General features: G+C 44.8%; 1 pseudogene; it reads right to left on the bottom strand.

Moving 5' to 3' along the window:
* Window positions 1-8,576: 8,576 nt before the first annotated feature.
* On the bottom strand, window positions 8,577-10,035 carry LOC120836844 (annotated as a pseudogene).
* Window positions 10,036-15,129: the final 5,094 nt, after the last annotated feature.

The following is a 15,129-nucleotide window of genomic DNA, read 5'->3' as shown; positions in this document are numbered from 1 at the left end:
ACCGCGTTATAATTTTATATTACATAGCTACCCTAGTGAAAACCTCATGTGTATGAGAAATTTATTGTGTGCAATAAACACAAATGAATCATACAAGATATATAAGAACATATAAGAACCATATAAGAACGGTATAAGAACTATGTAACAACTATATAAGATATATAAAAACCATGTAGGAAACTTATAAGAAACTTCTCATAAATTTCTTATATCGTGCTTGTATGTTTTCATAGTTCTTATATAGTTCTCAATTAATTATTATATGTTCTTATATATGTTGTATGATTAATATGTGTTTTTATTGGACAGAAATTTCTCATACAAATGAGAATTTTCAATAGGGTTAACGGAGCACTTGTTTTTAATTACGATATTTTCACAAATTGTGGGTGGCTATATACGCTTGCAGATGGACATGGTTTAGAGCATTTATACAAGAGCCAGATATTACAGGGCTCACTAGACTTTTCTATATTTCAACATTTAGGGCATTTACGCGTTTTTAATTTATGGACACAAAAAGTTTTCCACGTGTACGCAAAAAAAAAAAAAGCACGACGCTGTATTAAGTTTGGAGCCTTCCACTCGTACCGGCGCAGAAGGTAAACCGAACCCAATGCCCATGACGAAGATAATCCGCCACTTATACCCCTCAACGATGCGCCTCCCTCTGCTCACCGCAACTACAATTCTCAAGCTTCAGTCCATCAGCTCTAGTCGCGAATATATGGGAGGAAATCCGGAACTTGGCCGTGTCAAGACCTGAATCAGGGGTTCCATCGTGCGTCGTCGCTTCTGGAAACGTTGTAGCGTATTTTGTGTATCCCTTAGCTCACTTTAATTTTAGATGGATTTCCTGCTGCTGTTCAGAGAGATAACCATTATGCCTTAAAATAAATATATCTTAGAGATCAAATTTTACATTTATTGTAAACGTATTTAGCCAATTTTTAAAACGTTTTAAGCGGAAAATATAAACCTATAGTGCTAGTACCGGTTTTTTTCCTCGGTCACGTTTCGCCGTCCGGGATGCCAGGTCTGAATGGGGTGACTGACTTCGTTGTGGGAAGCTGGGCGGGTCTTGCCGGAGACGAAGTTGCTTCCCTTGGCCCTCGACGACTAATTCGGTTGAACTTCAGGATTACTTTTCAATAAACATTTTAATACTTCGTAGCGAATGGAACTACAAAGAGAAGCAATACTGCGAAACGGTAACGTCCCCTGTACGGGGCTGCGAAGAAGGTGCTCGGGTACTAGCTTATCTCAGCTCGGGAGTTGGCTGGCTCGAGGGATTACGTTCCGATTATGGGGAAAGAAGTCCCTCGGAATCCCACGACCGGAATCGATTACGAAGCGTTAGCTCTCGAGCTCCAGTACGAACTAAACTCACTTGCTGCGATTCCCCTCGAAGTCACTCGTTGGTCAATCACCTTTTAGTGGACCGGCGAATCTTCGAGGCGTCATCAGGCAGGCGTTTCCCATTGGCCAAGCCGCAACCAATCGGCTCACTTTCTCTCCATGGGGCAATTGCTTATATTTCCGCATGAGAACCCGCGGTCTGCGTACATCTCACGGCAAACGGTCGGGTTGGTTTGGATGCAAGCAAAACTATTTCTGGCAAGGCGAAGCAGACAGCCGACCGCAGTGTGGATAGCGCCAACTAAGCGAGCCATCCCGTCATTCATTCTGCCAGACGCGGTCTGGCGTTGCCGTTCTGCCGTGACCCCCCACACGGGGGCGAGAAAGACTACACCGACGTAAGCGTGTTGTGTAAACAGTGGCGGCCAGAGTCACCGCGCTCTCCCGACCTGAAACGCACACTCCTATTTTCTCGATAGAAAACGCACGTTCCGGACTTCGCGTCGTAAATTTCGCCTGTTTCTCGAGGTCGGCCCCCACGGTAAGTGTTTACGCCAACGCTTTCCTACCAGCCACGTCTCCCTGGTGCTAACGGCCCACCCGCGGAGCCGTCGTCGATCCTTGCAGTGCTGGTTGTACCACTTGCCCATAGGTCACCAGATACATGTCTACGGTAGGTCGTAACCTTGGAGGCTGTACTATTACGCGGTGAAAAAGAGAAAAGGAGGAAGAGAAGGGGTGCCATGTTAGGTGGAAAAAAGCGAAGAGGAAGAATAAAGAGCCTCGAGAAGATGGGGCTGGAGCAAGAGACAGATTAGACCATGCCCCGAGAACGCTGTACACCTCGGCCGCGACCCACAGATGCAGACGAATTCAACGGTGACCCGATAAAGCTGCAGTCCCCGGCCGTGAACCACAGATGCAAGCTGACTCCACCGCAACTGGGACCCGCAGCCCTCTACAGGGATCTAAAGTATCAAGGCGACGAACCCTGGTACCCAGCGAATAATTTCTCGGCATAGCCTGGGCCACCTCCCACAGATCCCGGAGATACCACGGCAGCGACCCCCGGTAGAAAGCATCTGATTCCGTCGAGAGCACATCATCAAGATTCAGCGGTCACTGCTGACCCCAGAGCTTGATGTCATAAACCTGAAGAGGGACGTGAGAATTGAAGACATTTCTAACTTTACATGTGTAAATACTTAGGCATTAGTCATCTTTTATATTTACGTGTGTCGCTGTTTTATATAAATTGATTTATACCGTCGACCGTGCACCCTCCCATTTCTCTCAGACGATTGACCTGAACCACGACAATATTGGTGAGCCTGCTAGGATAAAACCCCTGAGTGAAAGAAAATTGTTTAACGGGTCAGCAGTTAGCAGCAGACTGTCAGAATGGATTTAGACAAAAATATTGACGATGAGTAGTTCTTTAGGGCCTGACGAAAAAAAAAACGATGAATCTCTTTGAGGAGGAGAAGAAAAGCGTAAGAGAGGAAAGGTTCCTAGCTCGAGAAGATGCCATACTCGAAGTTGAACGAGAACAAGCGAGGACAGAACGAGAACGAGCTTCTTTCGAGCGTGCGTGAGATAATAGAACTAAAGATTCGGCTAGCACAAGCCGAAACTTCAAATGATGGGTCAACGGACAACAAGGAATAGTACAGCGAAGAAGTGCGTGTTTAAAAAAAATAATGCCGCCTTTCGACGGGAAGCGTGACGACCTCGATGCATACTTGCACAGGTTTGAAAGAATTGCAGTAGACCAAGGCTGGGCAAAGTAGGAGTGGGCAACATCTTTCAGCCTTTGTCTAGTGGGAGAAACACTGAGAACTTTTCGTTGTATGCCAGCATCAGATTCGCTATGTTACGAAAAAGTCAAGATTACACACTACTTCAAAGATTCAGGCTTGCAGCGGATTGCTCAGGGAAAAATTTATGAAAAGTAAACCCGAGGAATCTGAAACCGGGTTACAATTCTGCTCGAGACTACGCAATTATTTCGATAGGTGGCTCGAAATATCTGAAACTGCTAAGACTCTCGACGCTGTAGGAGATAGAATAATAGGCGAACAGTTCCTAACTTGCTGTCATTCTAAGATAGACATTTTTTTTAAAGAACGCAAGGTCGATTCTACACAAGAAATGGCGCGACTAGCAGACCAGTACTTAGAAGCAAAAGGGAAAGGGTATCTGGGGAAAAAAAAGGAGGATTCCGGTACAGGAGAGGATCCCGACTTCTGTGAAGGAAAATCCAGGATTAGCGCTCAGACGGGAGGAGCAGTGAGAAGAGCTCCCAAATGCTTTTTATGCAACAAGTTAGGGCATAAAGCTAGTGATTTTAGAAGCCGGTATCGAAAAGCACATACTGCAATTCGTAGTTGGGAGTGTGGGAAAATGGGACATAAGGCTCAGCAATGCAGAAACGTGTCAAAAAACAAAGTGGCATGTTTTTTTAAACCAAAGGAAGGCATTATCGACTGAGCCGAAGGAGGGAACTAGTACCAAAGAGGAGACAAAAAGCGAAGGAAGCCGAGCACTGAAGACACAGATGCAAAGCATGGTTTGCATATAATGATGCCAGTGGTGGAAGGCCGATTTCATGGCAATAAAAGAGTCCTGCTTAGGAGCAGTGGTGCAAACAGGGTAATAATATTAAAAAGCCTGGCGCACGACAATGAGCCTACCGGGGAGTCCATGGGGGCAATTCTAGTTGACAGAACTGTGAGGATGATGCCTGAAGCCATCATATACATCGAGACGCCTATTACATAGGACAGGTGAATGCAAAATGTGTTGAGGATCCACTGTACGATTTAATATTAGGTGTCATCTCGGGTGTGAGGAGAGTAGACTTTCCCTACCAAGAATGGTTAACAGAGGCTAATGAGATGCATGGTCGTAAAGACCACGTTTTAGGCAATATAGAGAGCACCCGTGAAAATGATAGTTAAAAACTGCTCGCTGCCAGAGCCAAGAGGACAGGAACACCTATTTACCGAAATGGAGCTGATACCCAGCAACTCTGCGGAGGTTGATACTAACATATCGTTTGCAGTAAGAGCTAAGAAGACTAACGAAACGGTAGATAAACCGTTGCCCCAACTAAAAGCGCCGGTGTCAAGGTTGCTAGAGGTCACGACACAAGAAATTACAAAACGCCAAAAAGAGGATGACAGTCTCCAGCGATGTTTCGGGAGCCTCGATAGGAAACGCAGAAATGGAGATCGGGTGTAACGACGCAATACACTATGAAAGGGGATTGGTTGCTTCGGAGATGCGAGTATAATTCGGGCCATGTGATAGACCAACTCATCGTGCCAATATAATATCTGGAGAGCGTATTAGAGCTGGCATATGATGTCCTCCTGTCGGGTCATCAAGGTGTGAAGAGCACAATTGCTCGAGTATCAAACGACTTATTTTCGCCCGGGATCCAAAGTGATGGGAAACGCGATGTAAGATCGTGTGACGTGTGCCAACGTACAATTCCGAAAAGAGCTGTCAAAAAGGCACCAATGATACCCACGCCCATAATTGAGACACCTTTCCACACGGTAACTATTGACATTATCGGACCGATAACACCGACGTCATGTAAGGGTAACAGGTATATCCTTTCAATGGTTGACATGGCCACCAGATACCCTGATGCGGTGGGGCTAAGAACGGTTGACACGCCACATATAGCAGAGGCACTTGTTGAAATCTTCTCCAGGTATGGAATACCCAGAGATCTTGAGCGACCGAGGATCTAATTTCACTTCGGACCTCATGAAGGGAGTCAGTCGTCTATTATCATTCATTAATATCATTCATTTATTATCAGACAGTTGTTGACCACGCCATATCATCCCATGTGCAACAGATTTGTTGAGCGATTTAATTGAACAATCAAGCAGATGCTCAGGAGGATGTGTCAGGAGCGGCCCACCGACTGGGATTGGTATATTTTCGCCCTGCTCTTTGCTTACAGAGGGGTACCCCAGGCCACGCTGGGGTTCGCGCCCTTTGAGAAGCTATACGGGCGGAATGGAAGAGGCCCCTTGACTATACTGAAAGAGTTATGGTCAAATTAAACTCTGGACGAGGAGTTAAAAACATCGTATAAGCATGTGTTGGAACTGAAGCACAAGCTAAAGAAGACGTGCGAAGTAGCACACGAGAGCGTAGGAGAAGCTCAAACAAAACAAAAAAGGTGCAACCATAGCAAGAGCCAGACAAGAAGATTCAAACCAGGAGACTTAGTGCTCATTTTGCTGCCAAGCGATCGCAACAAGTTGACCATGCAGTAGAAGGGCACATACCAGGTTACCAGGTGGAAATGAGAGGTGAACTACGAATAGCTCGTTGGTAGAAAAACGAAAATGTTCCACCTGAACATGCTGCGAAGATACGAAGATCGCGCACCAAGAAAGAAAGTTGCGCTGTAATAGTTGATGTATAAACTTCGGGTGATCTAGGAGAGATCAGGACACCAAGTCTTTGCGAGCAACATGGAGCAGAGAACCTGCTTATTAACTCCACACCAGAGATGGGCAGTATTTCAAATACAAGTATTTGAAATACGTATTTCAAATACTTTGTGTATGTTGCATTTGTATTTAATTACAAATTGGGTAGTGTATTTGAGGTGTGTATTTAAATACTAAAACGTGGGTATTTAAAATACAATTGTAATGAAATACACATTTGTGGGCGAAAATACATCCCTCAAATTTATTGTCACTGTCCAGAGCAGGAAGAAAACTACGTTCTGCACCGAATGCAGTGTTTCTCAATCAAGCAGAAGCGTTTAGTGACTTTGTGATTACGATGCTAGTCCATGGCAAGAATAGTGACGAAATCGACGTTCACAGGCAGTCTGGCTAAATAAGTGCCTGCGACAACTTGTGATGCTTTTTATCCTGATTTCCATCCGTTTTTTGCCTGGAACATTCTAAATGCGCGGGTCGTCCAGATTTTCGTAACTGGCGCGAGTTGTAACAATAAACAGTTCTCTAGCTAGTGCTGCGTGCGTGTCTTGGTCGTCTCGGTTCTTTGTTGGTCTATACCAAACTGTAATCGACAAAAAAAGCTGCTTGAAGCTGTACTTTTTTTACCTATTACGTCCAAGCTGACTACATTCTTTTTTTTTTTGTGATTATATTTCTATTACGCCACTAAAGCCTCGCAAACTAACTCCCGAGTGTGCAATGCAAAATTAAAATGGGAGTAGATATTATAATTTCGAATCCCGACATCTTTGAGTAGGCCTCCTGTATCAGAATTAGGTCAGGGGCTTCCTCCCGGAGAAGTTCTAGTCTAAACTGAGCTATGCGAGCTTGCAATGCAGGCCCCTAGAGTTCCACTGCAGGAACCAGCTCTTATGTTGTTTCTTTGGCTTTCAAAGGCTGGGCTCATCAGTACCCAGTACCCGTTGCAGGTGCCCTGAAGTCACTGACGCAAATTTTGAGGAATGTATTTGGAAACGTATTTGGAGGAGACCAAATACATTTGGTTGTATTTGTATCCTGTTCTTAAATGCTTTTTTGGAAATGTAATTAGATTTGTAATTAAATACATTTTTGACGAGGTATTTAATATTTGTATTTCAATACATATTTGCATGTATTTTGCCCATCCCTGCTCCACACTAAGTGTAATACAAAAACCGAACCTGTGGCGCCATAACACAATATGAGGATATATTCTCCGACCTACCTGGACGAACGGACGCGCTGCAATATACATTACGACTGACCACTGAAAAGCCTGTGTGCGTCAGACAGTATCCTCTGCTGTTTACAATTCAAGACCAGGTAGAAGAAGTGCAGGAAATGCTAAAATTAGGCACCATTGAGCGGTCGACTTCGGCTTAGAATTCTTCTATCTTAATGGTGAAGAAGACCGACGGATCCAATAGGCCATGTGTCAATTTGAGAAGCCTAAATACGGCATTGATTAACGACGCTGAACTAACACCGAGGGCAGACATGATATTCACCAATGTGGGTCAAAAGAAGTACTTTTCAAAAATAAAGTTTGAGAAAGGGTACTGGCAGATACCTCTGAAAGAATCGGCAAAAGAGAAGACTGCCTTTTCTGCAACATCCGGATTGTATCAATTCAAACTCATGCCTTTCATGTTAAAGACGGCAGCAGCGGTGTTCACGAAGTCAATAAGACAGGTGCTTGAAGGAGTCTATAACATATACCATTACATTGATGACATATTAGTAGCTACAGATTCATGGGAAGAGAACTGCTAAACGCTAAAGGAAATATTTGCACGCCTCAAAAGAAACCAGCTTACGGCAAAAACCAAACAAATGCGAGTTGGGTCTTGAGTCCATAACATTCTTAGGCCATAAGCTAGGTACGTGAATTAAGAAACACAAGACCATTTGAAATAGAAAACAGCGTTATATTACAAAACAACGTGCCAAGATGAAAACACACTAATTAAATTTACACACGAAAAACAACGAATGGTATGACAGCTGATAAAAGCGGAACAAGATTCCCTTGTCCACTGTGAACGTCTGTGAGGTGTCCCCCTTGCCAGGAAATTCTTTTCCTACTTTTGCCCAGCAACCTTGCAAAGTTGCATCTTTTCCTTGCTCTTCTTGAAATGACTTCTTCGTCATTTGTAGGGAACCGACGTCCACAACGGAGCACCTGCGACGTTGAGCAGGAGAACTTGCTCCCGCCCAAACTAAGGCTGGTTCATGACCTTCAGTCTCATTGCCGACTTTGTCGCCACACGTCGGAAGTTAAGCAATTTTGGACGATCCTCTCCAGTATGGGTCGGGACAAGTGGCCTCGTTCGAGCCGGGAATATTTCCCACTATGAAGTCATAAGGCGGCGCCTCTAGGAATTTTACGATCGCGGTACCCTTGAAATGAGGTGAAGCAATGTCGACCTTGGCTTCTGGAAGCTCCAGTTGGGCGCCGTCTACCGACAGAAGAGTAGCTTTCGACCCGTTAAGTGCTGTTTCTGGGACGAGCGACCGGCGCACGATCAGGGTATTGCTGCCAGAGTCTCCTAAAACAGAAACAGCCTGTACTAACAGTTCACCTTCCACGACAGGCATGTCGTCCGTTTCGATCGTCCTCTTTCGGGCAACATCTGCAACCTCTTTGGCCGCCTTTTTTTTCTTAGGTTTGTGTCTCCCGGCTTGTTGTGACCCATGGCGTACGTTCTTAGGAGATACACACGAAGAAGCTTATCTTGGATTGTTACTCTTCTTCCTACACGTCTTCAAATCATGGCCAGGCCTACGGCAGTAGACGCAGTACAGTTGCGTGGGCTTTGAGCGACAGTCAGCTCCTTTCTGTCCCTTTTTGTCACAAACGAGACATCTGATTGGATGCTTTTCGGCGGTTTCTCCAGTTTCGTCCTTTACTTTCTCTGATTCCGGCGCTTTCCTGAACAACAGCAAGTTTCGCTGACGTTGCGCTTCGAGATAATGGTCTGCCGCCTTGGCCATTACACTCAGTGTTTTGCAGTTCCTCTCGCGCAAAAACAACGCCAACTGGCTCTTGCAGTTGTTGAGGAACTGTTGTGCGACAACAATGTCTCGTACACTTTCGAAGTTTGTGGCCGTTTCGCACATTTCCATCCAGCGATCGCAAAAACTGGAGAGTCGCGCGGCGTACTGCTTTCCAGTTTCACTGTCTAGGGGTTTGCTCTAGAGAAACGTTTCACGGTAGCCTTCCGCTGTGAAGCGAAAGCGTTGGAGTAGGGCGAGCTTGGCCTGGTCATATTTCATTGAATCCTCCGTGGATAATCGTCCGAATACTTTCAGTGCCTCCCCGCCTAGACACATACTCAAAGCAGTGGCCCATTTTTCCTTTGGCCAGCTGTGCACCACGGCTATGTGTTCGAACCGTTTGAGGTACGCGTCCAAATCATCGCGTTTGTCGTCAAATGCTGGAATTAGCTTATGTGGGTTTATTATGAACGACGGTTCTGGACCTGTACCGTTGTCACCCGTGGCGGCGGATGCTGTTGGGATTGCAGCCTCTGTCAAGCGAAGCTTTAGCTGGAGAGTTTCCTGCTCAAGAGAAGCCAGCGCGTGTTCGGCGTCTAGTCTTTCTTTTGTCGCTTCTCTTTCAGCTACCTTCGCGTCCCGTTCACGCGCTCGTTCCGCCTCTACCCATTCGCGTAAGTCGTTTCCTGCGAGACCTAGTGCTTTGCCCAGAGATATGATTTCCCTCGTCTTCATTTCTACTGTTATGCACCACAAGATTCAAACGGTCTCGTCCTGTCGCGGACGCAAATTGTGAAGAATCATGTGTATTAGGTACGTGAATTAAGAAAGACGAGACCGTTTGAAGTAGAAAACAGCGTTATATTAGAAAACAACATGCCAAGATAAAAACACAATAATTAAATTTACGCACGAAAAACAACGAATGGTATGACTTTGGGGAAATAGTTACAGGTATGCACGTTCGACAGATTGTTCTCGCAATGTCGGCACACTCTTTCAATGCTGCTCGCTAAAGGACACCCGAAAGTTCAGTGTAAGAACTTATCGCTTTCTTGTTTCATGGCGTTGGGTCTTGCGAGGTGTTGTGCCATGGAGCGGCGACAGAGCACGTACCGGAAACCCCGGGGTTCAGCTTGAAGCCGGTAGGTCGGGGGCGGCGTTGGCACGGCGATGGCGTCTGGGGTGGCATGTTGGAATAGACGGGGCCACTGTGGTCTTGACGTATGCTCCGCAACAAGTGCACCTGCTTTCAACTGGGGTGAAGGCGTCGCGGGAGCCGGGGGTCAGGCCAGGTGGAAGCCGTGAAGAACCCGGGTCTGGACGCCCGGCGGTTCCCTTCCACAGGCTGGTCTGCCCGCTCGAACACACTCCGTTTTCTGTTCTCCGCCTTCCTTCTCTTTTTTTTTTCTTGTTGCGGGGCGCGTGGCACGGGCCACGAAGATGACGCTCGCGCACACACAGTTCGTCGCGTGCACGACGCAGCACGAAGATGACCCGGCACGTGCCCATACACACCGTCGAAATCCGCGCACGTTACAGTATGGAACAAATTTCTTCAAAGCCAGAGATACTGGAAAAGATACAGAACGCATCGGTGTAAAAACAAAAAAAAAACAAGTGAGAGCCTTTCTAGGTCTCGCTTTATATTACAGACAGTTTATATCAGGCTACTCGGAAATAGCACAGCCGCTGACCGAGCTCACAAAAAAAAAGGACGAAGTAATGTCGTCACGTGGAGTGGAGAACACGATGTCAGTTTTGAAGAACTGAAGAAGTTGGCAGAAGCACCAATTTTGTTGGCGCCGGATCTGTCAAAACAGTTCGTTTCGCGGATGGACGCATCTGTCACGGCAGTGGGAGCAGTGCTCCTGCAGGAGCATAAAGGTATGCTCCATCCTGTGTAATAGGCTAGTCGTGAGCGAAGTGCAAGCGAGAGAAACTTCAAAGCCATAGAACGGGAGTGCCTTGAGCTAGCATTGGCAGTAGGTAAATATGCCGTGTGTCTTTATGGGAAAGAGTTTGTGGTCAAAACTGACCACCAGCCCTTAGAATACTTAAACAAGGTGAAGTTAAACAACTCTAGGTTGATGAGATGGAGTCTGGCATTACAAGAGTTTTGCATTCCACGTAAGATATACAAAAGGAAAGGATAATATCGTCGCGGATGATCTGAGAAGGGTATAGCTAGGCACATTTGAAGTTAAGACATATATTGAGATGGGCTCACCGAAAGAAATGGTAAATCAGGAGTAGGAATACAACAACTAATGAAATTGGTTGTATTTTCTAGGTGAAATTATAGGTTAAGGTTTTTGCTGCCTCAGCGATTATTGAGTTTGTTTTTGTTGCGCGACAGGGAAGAAAACTATTTTTTGTTGTGTGTTTGTGTTTGCGAACATGTGCATCGTCTCAGTAACAGCAAGTGGAAAGCCGCGTAACATGAGGGCATAAGGATTTAGATAATCTAAATACTGAAGAGGTGGTTATTGTCACGTTACGCGGTGAAAAAGAGAAGAGGAGGAAGAGAAGGGGTGCTAGGTTAGGCGTAAAAAAGTGAGAAGTAAAGAAGAGGTCGAGAAGATGGGGCTTGAGCAAGAGACGGATTCGACGGTGCCCCGAGAACGCTGCAGTCCTCGGCCGTGAACCACAGATGCAAGCCGACTCCACCGTAACTGGGACGCGCAGCACTCTACAGGGATCTAAAGTATCAAGGCGGCGAAGCCTGTACCCAGAGGATAATAACTCGGCATAACCTGGGCCACCTCCCACAAATCCCGGAGATACCTCGGCAGCGACCCCTGGTACAAAGCATCTGATTCCGTCAAGAGCACATCATCAGGTTTCAACGGACGCTAGTGACCCCAGCGCTTGATGTCATCAACCTTAGTCATATTTGCTATTTACGTAAGTCGCTGTTTTGTATAAATTGATTTATATCGTCGACCCTGCACTCTCCCAGTTCACTCAGACGGTTGATCTGAACCACGACATAGACAAGGTATGCATTAATGACCTTGTATGATACGAGGATTTTTGTTTAAATCAGTACCACCTGCCATGCGTGCACTTATAATTAATCACCACTAACTCAACCAGGTAATGCTTAATACGGCAGCACACTTCATCCAAAAGTTTTTTTGTTTACATGACTAGGTTTACTTTTGCCATCCTTATGACTATACGGTCATTGTCAAATTAAGATCAACTGTCGGGGCAAAATTCAACAGCACACTTAAAGTAAACTGTATTTTGAAACTCTAATTAGTGTCGTTTTTATAAATGAATATCTTATAGTAGTGTCTAATATTGACCTAGATTAAAGTTTTGAATAATACCGAACTGGATTTTATGTTCAGTGACAGCTACAATGGGAAGCTGATAGACGGCAATTTTTGTGTAAGAAATTTACTTTAGTTCCACTGACGTGTTGATAGGTTTTTGTTTTCTTTAAGAAAACTCGTTCATAATAAGTACTATCTAGAGCAGGGTGTAAGATAGACAGGTGGAGAAACGAGAGCCAAATGAGTGACCGGATTGTGTCCCCCTCGGTTTTCTCTTTTTCTGTGGCGCCATCTATGTGGAGCACCGAGAACTCTCACTCCGGGTGAACGTACGGTGGCGACCGGCTAAACTGACGGAGAAGGTTTCTCGTGGATTTTCAATGGAAGACTGTTGTGCTCTCGGTTTATTTTGCGCACTCTACCATAGAGTCCCATGCAAATTCAATTCCAATTTTTTTCTTCTTGCCGCAGCGCCATCTGTCGCAAATCGGGGGTACCCGCAAGCAGACGAGTACACAATCCGGTCACGGCGCTGCGGTAGTTTTCTATGGGCCGTTTCCCACCTGTCTATCTTACACCCTGATCTAGAGCAAGAAATTATATGGTGAACCGTGTCTGTATATATAATAAAGGGTTGTCTGGGAAAGCGTGAATATGAACTTTTTTCCTCTGTAGGCAATAGTAGCAAAAGTATAGCTCTAATAAATGAGATCTAATATTACGCGTTTTATGTTATTCCAACGTGTTTTATAATATTTATAATAACCCCTTTGGTACGCAAAGAAATCTAACAATCTATGGTTGATGTTGTTCCCGTGGCCGGCGATTTCGCTGTCTATGCTTAAGCAGTGTGTTGACGCGGTCGGCCAACTTATCCTACTTTTCGGGGACGTAGAGCTGAATCCCGGCCCCACGTGGTCTCAGTTGTGTCAGGACCAGGTTCTATGTCAGAGGGACAACTAAAAGAATTTAATGATATGTTCACTGTTTTACACGGTGTCAATACCCGTACGATAAAAATGGATAATGAGCAGTGGGACCTAACCGAATCCGTAAATGAGATTAAAATAAATCAGAAGTTAATTCAGGGTAAAGTCACGGAAATCGATAAGAGACTATCTGCCGTCGAGACTAAAAGCACCGCTTGTGAGGGCGTCCAACAAGAGTTAGTAACTTTGCGCCAACAAGTTGCATCCCTTTTGAATGATAATTCCACGTTGAAGGTTAGTAAAGCAGAACTAAAAGATAGGTCTCGACGTGATAGTTTGCTTTTTTATGGCTTGGGTGACGCTCAGTCGGAAAGTTGGGCTCAAACAGAAGGTAAACTACTGATTGCTATAGCGGTTCCTCTCAACCTGGTCATCCCTAGTGAAACCATTGAACGAGCGCACACGCTTGGTGCATTCTCAGTCTGTAAATGCAGACCGATCATAGTCAAAGTTTTGTCATTTAAAATGAAGCAATAAATGTTATCCTCAAGTGCTAAACTGAAGCCTAGCGGCATAACCGTCAGCGAAGATTTTTCACCCGCTACGAGACATGCTAGGAAGAAGCTTGTGGAATTCGGCAAATGACAGAACGGTATATTTAAATTGCGCTATAATAAGCTCTTTATGAACAAAAAGTGTTTTAGTTACAATACCCTTATCGATAGTGTCTGTGAGCTTGAAAACACGTCTAGTACTCAGGTTTATCGAACACCAGCTGATAACGAGGTAACTGATTTGGGTTCCAAAGCTGGGAAATGACGAGTCGTGAGGGGCAGTGGCTTGTCATCGTTGCCAAAACAAGTTTCTGTTCTGTTTACTCATATTCGTAGCATTCCTGCAAAAAGAGAAGAATTATGTTCTGTTTTCGATTCCACTGATGCTGACGTAATCATTTTGACTGAAACCTGGCTTTCGGCAATGGTTGATAACGGCGAACTTTTCAATTGTAACAAGAGTTTCAGTGTGTACCGACATAATAGAGGCCAAAAGTGCGGTGGGGGAGTCTTGAATGCTGTGTCTGACTGCTTTGAATCATCCCCCGTTGATATGAGTAACAACTTGGAAATTGTGTGTGTTCATCTTCGCTTGCGCCACTCGGGATTGATTTTGGGAGCTTGTTATTGTCTCCCATCCAGTAGCTCTAACTTCGTTCAAGAATTACATGATTCTATCAATAAAGTTTCTGTTCTTTTTCCTACCCTCCCACTAATTTTACTGAGCGACTATAATTATCTCAAGATAATGTGGTTGAGCGAACGACCATTTTCGAATCCTTTTTCAAAAGAATGTTACGACTTTTTTACAAATATGTCTTGATTTCGATTTTTCGCAACTCGCTACAGAACCTACGAGAATAACTTCATCTACATCAAACATTCTAGACCTTATCTTTTCTACGTGCCCGAGATTGTTTCTTCTATATCCTGCCTGCCTGGCTTGAGTGGCCACTCATTGATTCATTTTGAGCTTAAGGTTACAGTATCTCATGCTGTTGATAATACAAAACGCGTCAGAGTTTATAGAAGAGCAGACTTCGAATCAATTAATTGTGAGTTGTGCCTTTTCTTAAATAACTACTTACAACAATTTTCGTATCGCTCCATGGAAGAAAATTGGAATATATTTAAATGCAAAGAAAATTATCTCATCAGCACCTTCGGACCGCTACGAGCTGTTACTTATAATTGGCAGTCTCCATTGTTTAATCGATCACTTAAACGATTGTCTAACAAAAAGAAACGTCTTCTTCGATCTGCGAAAAGCTCTAACTCTCAGCAGCGTTGAAACGCCTATGCGTCCGCAGGTAGTCCTTATAAGACAGCCATTACGAACGCCAAATATGAGTTTTTTTAATGTTACCTTGCCCAGCATGCTGATTAATAATCCCAAACAATTCTGGAATTCTGTAAATAAGAATGATAAGTGTGCCATGTCTCTCAAAAATACTGATGGTGGTGATATTCCTGGCAGTGATTGTGCAAATGTCTTCAACGAAACGTTTTCTACCAATGC

The sequence above is a fragment of the Ixodes scapularis genome, unplaced genomic scaffold (assembly GCF_016920785.2).
Source record: "Ixodes scapularis isolate PalLabHiFi unplaced genomic scaffold, ASM1692078v2 PGA_scaffold2__306_contigs__length_199485367, whole genome shotgun sequence".
Classification (NCBI taxonomy): Eukaryota; Metazoa; Arthropoda; class Arachnida; order Ixodida; family Ixodidae; genus Ixodes; species Ixodes scapularis.
This window is presented reverse-complemented; position numbering and strand designations above follow the sequence as displayed.